The 14,230-nt window shown below is 44.0% G+C and overlaps 1 long non-coding RNA gene across 1 annotated transcript in view; it reads left to right on the forward strand.

Annotated features, from left to right (window-relative positions):
- The window catches only part of LOC134730415 (uncharacterized), a 45,585-nt gene that overhangs the window by 14,488 nt on the left and 16,867 nt on the right, over positions 1-14,230 (forward strand). The window contains exon 2 of the long non-coding RNA XR_010112171.1: positions 12,068-12,183. This is a non-coding gene — a long non-coding RNA (uncharacterized LOC134730415). The remainder of the gene's footprint in view (positions 1-12,067; positions 12,184-14,230) is intronic.

Below are 14,230 nucleotides of genomic sequence, written 5' to 3' on the forward strand. Positions count from 1 at the left end.
AGAGGTTAGCTGTGCTGCCTTCGTTCATCCTGCACGCTCCTCCCTCCCAGAAGGGTATTTCCTTCTCCGTCTCCTCCTCCTTCCAGGCACAAGTTAAAGGCTGAGTTTCCACAGAGGCTGACTGGGCGGCCTCCTTCCAAGCTGCTTCTACCCCTCACCTTGTGTACCCTGAGTGTGCGCTGGAGTCATCTGTCTAGAGTTTCCCTCCCTTTCTGGGTTGTGACCTGCTGGAGGACCAGGGATGTCTGTGGTACAGCGTCATTTGGGTGATGTTTACTCTGAAGAAAATGGAGACTCCTTCCTGGAAGATGACTCTTTTTGGAGTTCTTTCATTACAGATTTTTTTTTTTTAGCCTAATAACGTAGTTTAGACATTGGTTGAAAACAGTTGCATGAATGACACTTATTATGTGTCTTAACCCTTGAAGATTTCCATGAAAGATAAATACATAATAGTCATTGTTACTAAGTAATGTATCATGCTTCCTTTTTAGAGTTAATATCTTTGCTCTTAAATACTGTTTACTCAATTTTGTAGACCAAAAAGCCTTGAATGTAATGCATTTTAAATGTTTCTTTATTTTATTTGGCTTAACAATGTTGATGAAGAAAGCCCCCAAAGGGAATATAGATGAAAGTAAATTCTGGTTCGTGCTTCTCACTGCCCCATTTCTATTTATTTAAAGTAACCATCAGCAGGTGAAATGACCCACAAGTTATCATGCTGTGAAAACATAAGCAGCAGATTACCCCATTTTTTATATTGAAAGCAGTCTTGTGAGCTACACCTATTGCTACAACTTTTACTAAAGCATTTATTGCTTATTTCATGGATTGCTAACTCCTTGGCATTGGTTGGGATGGCTGTGAGGATTTATGGATAAGTCTTCGTGGGTCTCTCTCTGGAGAAAAAACCAAATGTCTCTCTCCCTCAGTTGAACACAGGACGTTGGGCACTGTGCTCAGTCTGTCACCAAGGCAGGCAGAAGGGAAGCATGGACCCATGACCACTCTTTCTGGAAGAAATTAAAGAGGAAATATATCTGGCATATTATCTTTTCTTAAATGGATATTTTCCTTCAGTGGTAACTAAATGCACATAATACAACATTCTAAAAATATAAATTGGTCAATATACTGAAAAATGTCTTCTTCCCTTCCTGTCTGCCAGCTGCTGAGTTCATATCCCCAGAGGCAATCCGTTATTCGCTTTTGTCTGTTACATCCTTCTGGAGACATTCCACCTCTTATAGCTAAATCGGTGACACAGCATACATACTGTTCTGAACCTTGCTTCCTTCCCTGACAATATGTTTTGGAGCTTATTCTATATAAGTTCTATTTCAGTATAGGACTGCAACATTCTCTTTTACAGTGGCATACGTTTCTTACCAGTAATATTCTGATATTTATTTAACAATTATATTACTGAAGATCATTTGATATTTGAATCTTTTGCTCATACAAACAAGTGCTGCCCTGAATATTCTTACAGATACACTGCTGTACATATGTATGAGTATGTCTGTAGGATATGTTCTTAGAAACTGATTTGCTAGGTCAATGTTTATGTGCACTTAAAATTTTGAATTCCACTGTCCAATCATTCTTTGAATAATTTTCCCCAGTTAATATTCTCGCCAGAAAAATGTGGCAAAGCCTGTCTCCCCACATGCTCACCAGCACAATGCATTACCCACGTGTGCAAGTTTTGTGATCTGATAGGTAAAAAATTTTATGTCACTGGAGTTTTAATTTGCAGCTGTTTTATGTGTGCAGTTTCTTCATTCATTCGTGTATTCATTCTGCTGTAATTAGTTGAGCACTGACTGTGCTCTGGGCTCCGCTCCAGGTGCTAGTGATGCAATCCTGAACAGAGCAAACCCCAAATCTCCTATTCTCATCCAGCTTACACTCAGAGGAGACAGGGAAAGGAAAAGCAAATAGGTGAAATAGACAGCCTATATGATGGTGATAAGTTCTCCTAAGAAAAATAAACCAGGGAAGGGGGTTAAAGAGTGCAGGTGGAGGGTTGTATTTTCCATGGGGGAGAAGGAGGCCTCCTGGAGTAGTTGATGTTTGCACAGAGTGAAGAAGACCAGGGTGAAAAAGAGACCACAAAGGAATCTAGGGAGGAGATCCACAAAGACAGAGCAGCAAGCGCACAGGCAGTGAAGAGTCATATTCTAAGGGACTTGCTCAGCATTCATGCTGCTCATCAATAGTGCATAACAAACAACCTGAAACTGAGAGGTTAAGCAGCAATTATTTTCATATGCTTGTGGATTCTGTGGGCCAGGAATTTGGATAGGCCTTAGTGGGGATGCTCTTCTAGCATCTTGATGTTTGGGGCCTCAGCTGAGAAGACTTGAATCTTGGAATCTGGGAATCCGGGTGACTTGAAGGCAGGCACAGGAATCATCCAGAGGCTTTGTTGATCACATGCTGGCACCCGGGCTGGGATGATTCGAAGGCTGGGCTCAGCTGGGACGGTTAAGCAGGGCACCTACCTGTGGTCTCTCCATGACACTGGATCACTCCTTGCAGGCTGGCTAGCTTCTGACAAAAAACATTCTGATGGAAAATGTTCCTAGATTGACACAGGAACATGCCCAGGGGGGTGGCATAGACTCTACCTCTTTTATCAGGGTAATGACAAGGTCATATTATTGGGAGATGTGTTAGGGTTTACCTGAAAAACGGAACCTATTGTATACACACACACACACACACACACACACACACACAAAAGTGTTAAACTTATATATATGTATATATGAGATAGGAATTTATTTATTTATTTTAAGGAATTGACCAACAGGATTGTGGGGGCTGGCAAGTTCAAAACCTGCAAGGCAGGCTGGAGCCCCAGGGAAGAGTTGATGCTGCAATTCCAATCTGAAGCAGTCTGGAGGCAGAATTCCTTCTCCATTAGGTGACCTCAGTCTTTGCTCTTAAGGCTTTTAACTGATGGAATGAGGCTGCCTCACATTATGGAAAGCAGTCTGCTAATCCAAAGTTTGTTGATTTCAATGTTCATGTCTAAAAAATACTTTCATGGCAACATTTAGACTGGCACTTGACCAAATATTTGGGTGCTGTGGCCTAACCAAGTGAACACTTAAAACGAACCATCACAGGGGAATATTGTTGCTGTCATCTTTGGGAAATGTCATCCTCCACATTATGTTTGAAAGAGAACAAGGGAACTGGGAATGTTAGAGTAGGGGAGTGAGGAGGAGCAGGAGGAGGTCAGAGAGGCCACAGGGCGCTGATGTGTTGGGGCCTTTATGCCACTGGGCTCTGGCTTTGACTCTGCAAAAGGAAACCAATGTAAGGTTATGTTCTTAGAAGGGTCACTCAGGGTGCCCTGTAAAGGACCGTAGAAGGGAACAGCATGGAAGCAGGGAGCTCAGTTAGGAATTGCAGTAATCCAAACAAGAGGTTGATATGGTCCTTTTAGAAGATGAAGCTGAGAAGGTCTTGGACATGTTAGGGAGGAGAAAGTAAGGGAGGAGTCCAGAATGATTCCATGTTTTGAGTAAGAAATGGAAAAATGGATTTGAGAATATTTTTATATGTTTCATTTGTATTTCTTGTTCCATAAACTCTCTTGTATCTGTTCCCCATTTTTTTCTATTGCATTTTTGACCCTTTCCTTAAAGATTTGTTAGAGCTCATTATGTGTTGAGAAGATAAGCTCTTGTGAAATAAATTGCAGAGGTTTTTTTCTAGCTACTTGTTCCATAATCTGGATTTTTTTTTGTCACTTAGAATTTATATTTTTGCTTCCTGCAGTCTAATTTGTTTGTCTGTTATATCTCCTGGGATCAAGCTTTCTTATTTTTTGATGGGAATGAACAAAGTGTGAGGCCGACTTCTTTGCATAAAAATATTTTCTTCTTCCAGTAGGCTTGGAAAACAACATTTGTGTAAGCCAGGATTTAGGAGTGATAAAGGTTTGCAACTAACACATTTATAAACACAGTTTAAACCGCTGTCTTCACTGTTTGTTCTCCCAAAGCCCCATTTACAGGACAGTTGTATCTTAAAGGACCTTAATTGAATTTTGATTCTTTGCTTTCCTCTTTACTACCACGTCTGATAGTGATTTTGGCAGAGAAATGAAGTAGGCAAAAGAGAGGTTGAATAACAGAGAAGAGAATCTAGAAATGCTTAGTTAGTTATTGAATAATTGAGTTGAAATAGTTTTTCTCTCTTCATATTATGAATTTTAGTGCTCTAACCTTTCACTTGCATAATAATTTGGTTGAACTGTAGTCAATTATACTTAACATAAACCTCCCAATAATAAGTATTTATGAAATCAGTTTTATAAAACAAACACATTATTCTTGGTAGTACATGCTTTCCAGGAACACGTCTTGCACAAAATCCTTTACCTTCACAGAACCAAATATTATTTACATATTGATTGTCTCTCTCTGTGTGTTTGAATATAATAAAAACAGATTGTACTTTATCAGTTTGATAAGAAACTCAACTTTTTATTCTCAATATGTTAAGTTTGGAATTCTCGTTAACAACGTTTAAGGCACATGATCACAAATCTTTGAAATTGGGTAATGCTTCTCGCATCTCATGAAGAGTGTTCTAATGAGATAATCCAGCTTGGGTTTTGATGAATAACAGATACGGCACATATGCATATCATATTCTTTGTACTTGTAGTTCTTAACAGTAGACTCACACTCTATCTTGGTCATACTCCAGGGTAAGTGGACCCTTCCTATTTTTTCCACTTTAGGGCCAGCAGTGCAGCTGCTCAGAATCTGTTCCTATTCCTTTCTAGACTGAACTCCTCCCACACGATTCCCAGTTTCTTTCTTTTTGAAATGGGCTGTTGTTCATTCATTTAATAAGGGTGTATTAACCAATTACTGGTACTCAGTACCATGAGTCATACAAGTAAACGTAAAATATGAATTTCTCTCTTTTTGAGGAGATTTGAGGCTATTCAAACAAAACCACTATCAACAATGCATGACCAATGGCAACTTCTCTTTTGCGGAAGAGTGTATAGAAGAGAGAGCTGAATATGGCTTGGAATCTGGGAAAACGTTGGAGGAAAATGGAACTTAGTTGTGGCCTTGCAACTTGTATAAGACCTGGAAGAAGCAGGGAGTTTGGGGAAGGACCATGTTAAGGCAGATGATCATCAGTTCACTATTCTAGAACTTTATGGCGCTACCACACTTTGACTACTGTCTGTGAATTTTGCTAAATTTGTAATTATGCATGGATATGAAAGCAACATACAAAGAACTCTGAACCCAGAAGACAGATTGTTGATGTCTACTATTCAGCAACTTAGGTTTTTGGAAACAGAAATTGTGTCTTTTTCCATAAAGAATGGAATGTGTTGAGGGAAGCTTCTGTAAACCCAATCCCTCCTTCCCTCCTCAATCCACCCCATTTGTGGTAGTGTCTTAGAAGCACTGGGGGGCCTTGTCTTCTTACCTCCAGTTAATGGGTGTGTTTGTGGCATGTAGGTGTCAGCAGATGCAGATGCAGGGTGCTGGTGTAAGAGAATCACATCCTGGCTGGGTCAAGCTGGCCCAGGTCCCAGTGCATAGAAATAAAGACCCAGTCCCATCACTGAGCAAGGCTTTAGTCCCTAAATTTTGACTGACTTAGCTCCAAGACCAGACAGGAAGGAAACTTCAAGGTCCCTTGAACTCTTTTATCTGAGAGCATAGTTCTCCTGAGTTGGCTGCCTTCCTCATTTTCTGGGTAACGCCCTGACCCCCTAAACTATACATTCATAGTCGTGCCAAGAATAAGGCATCTGTATCTCCCCAAGTCACACCACCCCAAATGCTTCTCCAAATAGGACGAAGGGCTAAAGAAGAGAAGAAACAGATGTTTACACTTCTTTACTCCATGTCTGTTGCAGATCGAGTTGTGTTCCCCAAAAGTATATGTTAAAGTCCTAACCCTCAGAACCTGTGAGCGTGGCCTATTTGGAAATGGGGTCTTTGCAGATGTAACCAAGTGAAGGTGAGGCCATACTACATAGGAGTGAGCCCTAATGCCATGACTGGTGTCTTATAAAAAGAGGGAAATTTGGACACAGAGACACAGGGGAGAAGGCTGTATGAAGATGCAAGTAGATCCTGCAGTGATGCAGCCACAAGCCCTGGAACACTGGGGATTGCCAGCTATGCCAGGACCCAAGGAAGAGGTGAGGAAGGACCTTCCTAGACCCTTCAGAGGGAGCACTGCCCTGCTGACACTGCCATTTTGGACTTCTGGCCTCCAGATTGCAGGAGAATGAATTTCTATTTTTAAAAGCACCTAGATTGTTGAACTCTGAGTTTGTTATGGCAGCCCTGGGCAACGAAGACTGGGTGTGATGGTTAAGTTCAGGTGTGAGTTTGACTGGGTTAAAGGATACCCAGATAGCGGGTAGGGTGTTATTCCTGGGTGTGTCTGTGGGGTGCTTCTGGAAGAGGCTGGCATTTGAATCAGTGGACTGAGGAAGGAAGATCTGCCCTCACCCTGTGTGGGCGGGCACCATCCAACCGGCTGAGGGCCTGGATAGACCAGGAGTGGGTAGCCATAGAGGAAAACTGCCCTGCATATGCTTTTTTTTTTTTTTACTATTTGGATTGGTGCAGAGAACTGGAGAGCAAGAAGCAATGGGGAAGAAACCCATTTCTGAAGCCCTTGTGCCCTGAGAGCAGGCAATTAACAGGCAGCTTTGGTGTGAGGAGCACTGCAGAAGCACAGCCCGGGTGCCAGGATGGCACAAGAGACACCACCCATGTCTCGAATGTGACACGTCCCAGAGGAGGGAACAGCGAGCCTGGGCTGCAGGCTGTACTGGCAGGAGTCCTGCAATGGAAGAAAGCATGTACTGGATACTGTGTGATAAGAGAGTATTCATTATTTATTGCTGTATAACCAACTACTGCAAAACTTAGCAATTTAAGGCCACAGATATTTCTTATCTCACAGTTTCTATGGGTCAGGAACCCAGGGGTTACTCTTGATTGTAGAACACAACTTAGCTAAGCAGTTGAGCTCAGGGTGTCCCACAGGTTCCAAGCAAGGTGTCAGCAGGGGTTGCTGGCATCTCAGGGCCCCCCAGGGGATGACTCTTCCGAGCTCATTGGTGTGGTGGTTGGCAAGATTTATTTCCTTGTGGGCATTAGTCAGAAGCCATCCTCAGGTTCTTGCCACCTGGGCCTCTTTGAAGAGCAGCTTACCATGTGGCAGCAGGATTCATGGAAGTGAGCTGCAGGATTCATGGAAGCGAGCTGAAGGAAGGGTCAGAGCGAGCTGAGCCTTGGAGGGGCGTCTCACCATGACTGCCTATTCTGTATTTCAAAGGCAAGTCTCTAGGTCCAGCCTTGAGACCCTCACAGGGAGGGGCTTACACCAGGGCATGAACACAGGAGCAGGGGTCATCAAGGCCTTCTCAGAAGCCCCCAGCCCCCAGGCGTGATCCAGGCACAGGCCTGAAGAGAAAACATGGGACGTTCATGGAATCGTAGCCAGGAGTGCAGGGGAGAGGCAGGGGCCTGCAGAGAAGGGAGCCGGGGACCCCGGGCAGTGAGCCGGGCAGAATCACCGGGAACAACTGGGATGGAAGCTCACTTTGGGTTCACTTTTGTCTAGAACCACAAAGACACCAGCAGGCCTTCCCTCCCGCTTCTCCTGATGGCCTGGCACTTAGGAAGGACTGGCGTGTGTGTGTGTCTGTGTGCATGTGTGTAAGAATGTAAGTACATGTATATATGGGTACTTGTGTGAGTAGTATGTGAATTTGTGTAAGCATGTATGTGTGCATGTGTATGAGTGTGAGTACATGCATGTGTGTCTACGTGTGTGAGCGTGTGCATGTGTGAGTGATGCATATGCGTGCGTGTGTGCACATGTATGAATGTGTGTGCGCACGTGTATGGATGTGCGTGTGTGCACATGTATGGGTGTGTGTGCACATGTATGAATGTGTGTGTGCACATGTATGAATGTGTGTGTGTGTGGGTGTGTGTGGCTGCTCTCTGGCTCTGCTTGGATTGAAAAGTGCTGAAAGTTCATCATCCTTTCAGTGCTCAAGTAGCTTAAACAGAATCTAGCACAAAGGGCTGTGTGTGTGTTTTTTTTTAAAGCTTTATTTTGTTGTACAGAAAAATTGGAAACCAAATTGTGGATGCACTGCGGGCAGCAGTGGTGTCGGGAGAACATCTTGGCTCCAGAAGGCTGCGTGCTGGAAACGTACCTCTCTACACCCATGCTTGATCTCTGCTGCTGCCTGGGCCAGCAGCTAATCCCGCCTGGCCAGCAGCCGCCTCTTCTGCCCAGCCCCTCTGACCTTGGCTGGACAGCTGAGGCCACCTGGGGGCCTGCTCCACTTTGAGGCTCTGCTCTTTGTCTAGCAGTGAGGCTGGCACCGCGTTTTCGCATGAGCTGAGCTGACCCAGTTCTGCTGACGGATCACCAGCCAATCCTGGGCTGTTTATTTCCCCTCCTGCATCAACCAGGCAGCCCGCTGTCCTCTTATTTTTGTCTGGCAGTGCCAAGAGAGGCTGCCATAGGTGTGCTAAGTTTCTGATTTCTGTGATCATAGCAAGATTGTCCTAAATTAGACACAAGGTACGTGTGCCCACACACTTTGTTGCTATTGTTGCTGTATTTATGTTGTAGATTAGGAGGCTGCCAGTTGCCTGCTCATAGCCCGTGGGTGCAGGGGTCAGATGGCTGCTTTTATTTCCACAGGGTTATTCCCATCAAGCCCTGATCCTGGTTGTGGTGCCACAGCCTTGCAGGCATTGATGAGGGGGCTCTGCCCTGGGGCTGGCTGAAGAGGATCCCTGAGGCTGACCCAGCACTGAGCCTCTTGTGTTTCAGTGAGGGCTGCCAGGAGAGCTGGCCCAGGGTCCAGAGGGGCTCCTGGTACTCTCAGGACCCTCAGCCAGGGTATAGGGATCCCTGGCTTTGCAGAGGTCACCCATCGGACAGACTTCCTCATTTTCCAGGGCTGGGAGAAACCTTTGGCCTATCAGTGTTTTAGTTCCTTCCAATGAGTTTATGTTGCATCTTATTTATAGCACGTTTTGAAAATTTTTTTTTGATTAACAGTTTTAAGGAAAAAAACCAATGGAAGTTAGAGGGCTCCATTATGCCTTAAGTATTTTGGACATTTGTGGTCTACAGTAGACTCGAGTGGAGAAGTTTTGCTTTCCCCACCATGACCATTAACTTCATACCTAATGTAGAGTGTTTGCTGTATTTTACCTTAAATTATGCCACAGAATATCATTTTTTAAAGAGCTAAACAGTATGTGTACCTCAACTGGAATAATCAACAGGATTGTATAGGACAGTCTGGATTGAGGCTTCAAATGCCTGATTTGGGGAAACAGACCAGCTCTCCTTGTCGCATCACTTCTGCGATGAGAGCTGCCTGACATGGCAGGAGCTGTAATTCCTGGGCCTCCATTTAAACCTCATGAAATGGCTCTTATGCTTCCAGTGCCCCTTTCGGTGGGCCCCAATGTACTAGCAGACTTACCTGGGCAGGGTCTTTGATGGAGACATGGCCCCAGAAGAGGTAGTAAGCCCTGACTGCAGGAGGTAGGCACGGCACCTGTGATGAGAGAGACTGGGCTTCCTGTGAGGAAACCACTGTCTACAAAGAACTGCATGCACAAAAGTCAGAGCAGACAGGTGCAGAAGTCACATTGTTCAGAGATAACTGGAGCACGTGGCAGTCTCTCACTGTGTTCTAAGGTAGGTTCTTATGCTAAAAAATGTGGAGTCTTGATGGGGTCCTAGCTTTTCTTCCCCCACACCTAGGTTGCCATGAACATATTCTCTTTTCAGAATCCCCTGGAATTGTCTTTATGCAAAAGGGCTTATCCTTCCCTCCCTCCCCCTCTCCCTCTTTCTTTCTTCCTCCCTGTTAAAATCATGGCACTCCTCTTGTAGGAAATCTTACTCCTTTCTAAACTGCGCCTTAATTAAAACTAAGCTTTTCAGCCACACTCTTTAAGGCTGTTCATTAATCACACACTGCATACATAGTTCAAGGGTTTTGCTGACTCATCCCCTGCCATGGGCTCTCTGCCCCGCCCCGGAGCTTCTTAGAACAAATGGGATAAACCCACTGTTTCTTAGAGAACTCATAGTCTCTATTTACCTGGGCACTATTTTACTTCCCTTGACTCTAGCTAAGTGGCTCAAATAAGAAGAAAATAACTTACAATGGAAGATTGGACTCTTGTGCTCATGAAGGGTTGAACTGCTCATTGTCAAGAAGAGGTTCGTCTTTGAGCCTTCAACTCAGTGTGGGCGGCCCCCAGGTCCAGGCTCAGCATCATAGGGGAGGGCACAGTGCGGTGATGCCCTCATCACAGTGGAGATGTCTTGGGGACACTTTGTCCCCCAGGCTGCCGGCCTTCACCACTGGACTGCAGCTAGGTGATCTGGGTGGACAAATGGGTTAGACCTTCTGTTAATACGGCAGAAACTAAAGCTTTTGAGAGACAGAAATTACGATGGTATATAAGGCAGAAATGAAATTTACTTTTAAAATATACAAATTGCACAAAAGTTTCAAAACGAGGAGGAAAAATGTTTACAAAGACCCTACTGAGCTTTTGTTTGTTCTTTTCTCAGTGAGTGTGTGAATATGTGTGACTGTGCATGTGTGTGAACGTATGAGTGTATGAGTGCACGTGAGTGCATGAAAGTGTGTGTGCATGTGTGCATGTGTGTACGTTTATTCATGTGTAACTGTGAGTGCATGTGAGTGTGTGAGAGAGCATGGGTGTGAGAGTGTGTGCATGTGTGTACATGTTTATTATGTGACTGTGGGTGAGTGTATGAAAGTGTGTGTGTGCATGCATGAGTGTGTGTACATGTTTATTCATGTATGACTGTGAGTGGAAGAGCATATGTGTGAGACAGCATGGGTGTGAGAGTGTGTGCACATGTGTGTACATGCTTATTAGTATGTGACTGTGTGTGAGTGTGAGTGCTTGAGAGAGTGTGTGAATGGGTGTGAGTGTGTGCATGTGTGAGTATCCAAGTGTGGGTAGCTGTGTATATGAGAGAGGGGTGAGTGTGTCTATTCGTGTATGTGCATATGTGTTTGAGTGTGTATGAGTATGTGAATGTGGCTAAGTGTGTATGTGAGAGTTGTGTGAGTGTGCAAGAGGGTGTGTATGCATGTGTTTATGTGTAACTGTGTGTGAGTCCATGTAAGAGTGCGTGTGTGGGCGGGTGTGTATGAGTATGAAAGTGTGTATGAGTGCACAAATCCAGGAACGTTAAATTTGAGTTTTATGTTTTATATCGGTGGTCCCATCCCTAACCCTTTTGGTACCAGGGACTGGTTTTGTGGAAGACGATTTTTCCATAGACCGAGAGGGCTGGGGGATGGTTTTGGGATGATTCAAGTGTATTACATTTATTATGGACTTTATTTCTATTATGATTACATTGTAATATATAATGAAATAATTATACCACTCACCATCATGAAGAATCAGTGGGAGCCTTGAGCTTGTTTTCCTGCAACTAGATGGTCCCATCTGGGGGTGATGGAGACAGTGACCCTGAAGTGTGTTGCTTTATGTCCACTCAACTCTAATCTCATTTTGGTTGCTGTCACTGCAGACAACCCTGCTTCACTAAGATAGGACCTTGAAAATGGAAGCAGGCTTTTCAGTGCTTTTGTGGCAATCTCAGGATATTCTTTAACAATCCAGAATGTATGGAGGTTTGAAGTTGTCTCAAACATACTTCCAAGGCCACATCATTTGCAATCTCAAGCAAAATGATGGTGATCCTCTTCTAGCACGGACAAAGTCAGTTCACCTGGCTGATTCATAAATGCGTCGCAGATCCATTCCTTCTCAGTTCGGGGGTATTTTGTGATTGGGAAGTAACGCTCAAGCTCTACTGAAAGCTGAGGTAGGTGATCATGCACCAGCTGGGGGAAAGAAGGCCCTGGCTCCGTCTCTTTCACAATCTCTGCTAATGTTTGAAACATGTCAGTAATCCCAGTGTTCACTTGTCGCCCCCATAATTCCAGTTTGGCTTTGAATGCAGCTGCTTAATCTACTGACTATCTGCCGACTTGAACACAGTTGCCGTTCTCCCCTGAAGTGACAGATTAAGTTTGTGGAGTAGGTTGAATGTGTCACACAAGTAAGCAACGTTTGCAGCCCATGCTGTGTCACTGAAATGTGCTGCCAGTGGTGACTGCTGTTTTAAAAGAAATCTCTGGAGGGGCTCTCATAACTCAAAAACTCTGGCCAGTGTTCTACCTTTAGAAAGTCACCTCACTTCTGTGTATCAGAGAAGCCATCTCATCCTATCACACGCATGTCATTCTAAGCACACGTGTATCAGAGAAGACGTGTGTGCCCTGCATCCATCTCCTCACAGAGCTGCACATACAGACATGATTTAAGGGCATGTACTTTAATGCAGTTGATAACTTTAATTATATGCTGCAAAACTTTGTTAAGTGCAGGTGACATATTTTGACTATGCAGAATTTCTCTATGGATGACACCGCAGAGACTCACATTGAGAAGTGACCTCTTTGACCCAAGTAGTGAAACCAGAAAGCCATTCAGTCATGGCAGCCACTCTGTCTGTGCATACACTGACACAAAATGGCCAGTTCAGTTTCCTGATACGTAATCATTTGAAGATTTGAGTCGTTCTGTAGCTGTGGTGTTTGTTGACAGCAAAAATACACCTAACATGTCTTCATGCACATCCTCCTGAAGATATATCTCACAGAAACAAGCATTGTTGCCTTGTTGTCAACATTGGTAGACTTGTTAACCTGAATTGTGTACCAAAGTGACTCATTAATCTCCTCTGACAATTGCGCCTCAGTATCCCCTGATATTTCATCAATTACTCTGGTTACGGTGCTAGCCGAAAGAGGAACATGTGCCACCTTTCAAACTGCCACCTCTTCTAAAAGTTCACGACAATTGTCCTTAGCAGCAGGCAGGATGAACTCTTCACCAATAGTAAAGGGCTTCTTAGCTTTAGTAATGCAGTTAGCCACCAAGAATGATGTTCTCAGTGCAGACACATTTGATGAAGGGGTGGCCTTCACTAATTGCTTCTGTTCTTCATGTTCATGTTTTTTCCTTTGAAAAACTCCAAAGGCATATCTTTTAATGCAGAGTGCTTGGTATCCATGTGGTGAAGCAATTTTAAAGGTTTCACGGCTTCATTGGAGAGTCACCACATAGTATACAGAGTGGGCTTGGAAAATGCGAATCACCTGTTGCAATTAACCTGTAATTTAAATAGGACTCTTGGTCTTTTCTTCTAAATGCAGCTTGCTTTATGTTGTCAGTCTTAGGGTGTTCTGCTGTCTCATGATTGGGTCTTTCCCCCTTTTCAAATAAGCTTTCCAGTGACATTTGTTTTTTACTGATTTTGGCTAGGGTTAGCTTGTGGGCTTACCGAAACTGTTACTGAGACAATTGTCCAGTGCAGGAAAGAGGCGTGGACAGAAGTGGTAAATAAAATAATGGTAGGCCATGCGTGGATTAAATTAAATGTCAGATTCTGACTTAAAGCCTGCCATCAGATGCAACTGTACGATTGAAGTACATCAACTCACTGGCCACCAGAAAGCCTTCCACCAGATGCAGCTTAATTGTCGCTTGCCACCGTCTGATAGGGTTTTGATATGAGTCTGCAAGCAATTGATTTGTTAGGGTCTTTGTGCAATCAAACCTCTTGCTACTGTTAATGTGTATTTTCAGCCACTCCCCACACTAGCATTACTGTCTCAGCTCCACCTCAGAAAATCATCAGGCATAAGATTCTCATAAGGAGCATGCAACCTAGATCCCTTGCATGACCAGTTCACAAGAGGGTTCACGCTTCTATGAGAATCTAATGTCACCACTGACCTGACAGGAGGCGGAGCTCAGGTGGTCGTGCAAGCGATAGGGAGCGGCTGTGAATACAGGTGAAGCTTCGCTGGCTCACCCGCTGCTCGCCTCCTTCTGTGTGGCCAAGTTCCTAACGGGCTATGAATCAGTACCGGTCTGTGGCCTTGAGGTTGAGGACCCCTGTTTCACATAACATTATTCATTTATTTTAAGTTTTTAATTAGCTATAATTTTTGCCATGTAAACAATGGAAACATGAAACACAAAGAGGTAATTTAGTAGTCTTCTGGTTTCAAAATCCCAAGTGTTTACATTACTAGGCA

The sequence above is a fragment of the Pan paniscus genome, chromosome 4 (assembly GCF_029289425.2).
Source record: "Pan paniscus chromosome 4, NHGRI_mPanPan1-v2.0_pri, whole genome shotgun sequence".
Classification (NCBI taxonomy): Eukaryota; Metazoa; Chordata; class Mammalia; order Primates; family Hominidae; genus Pan; species Pan paniscus.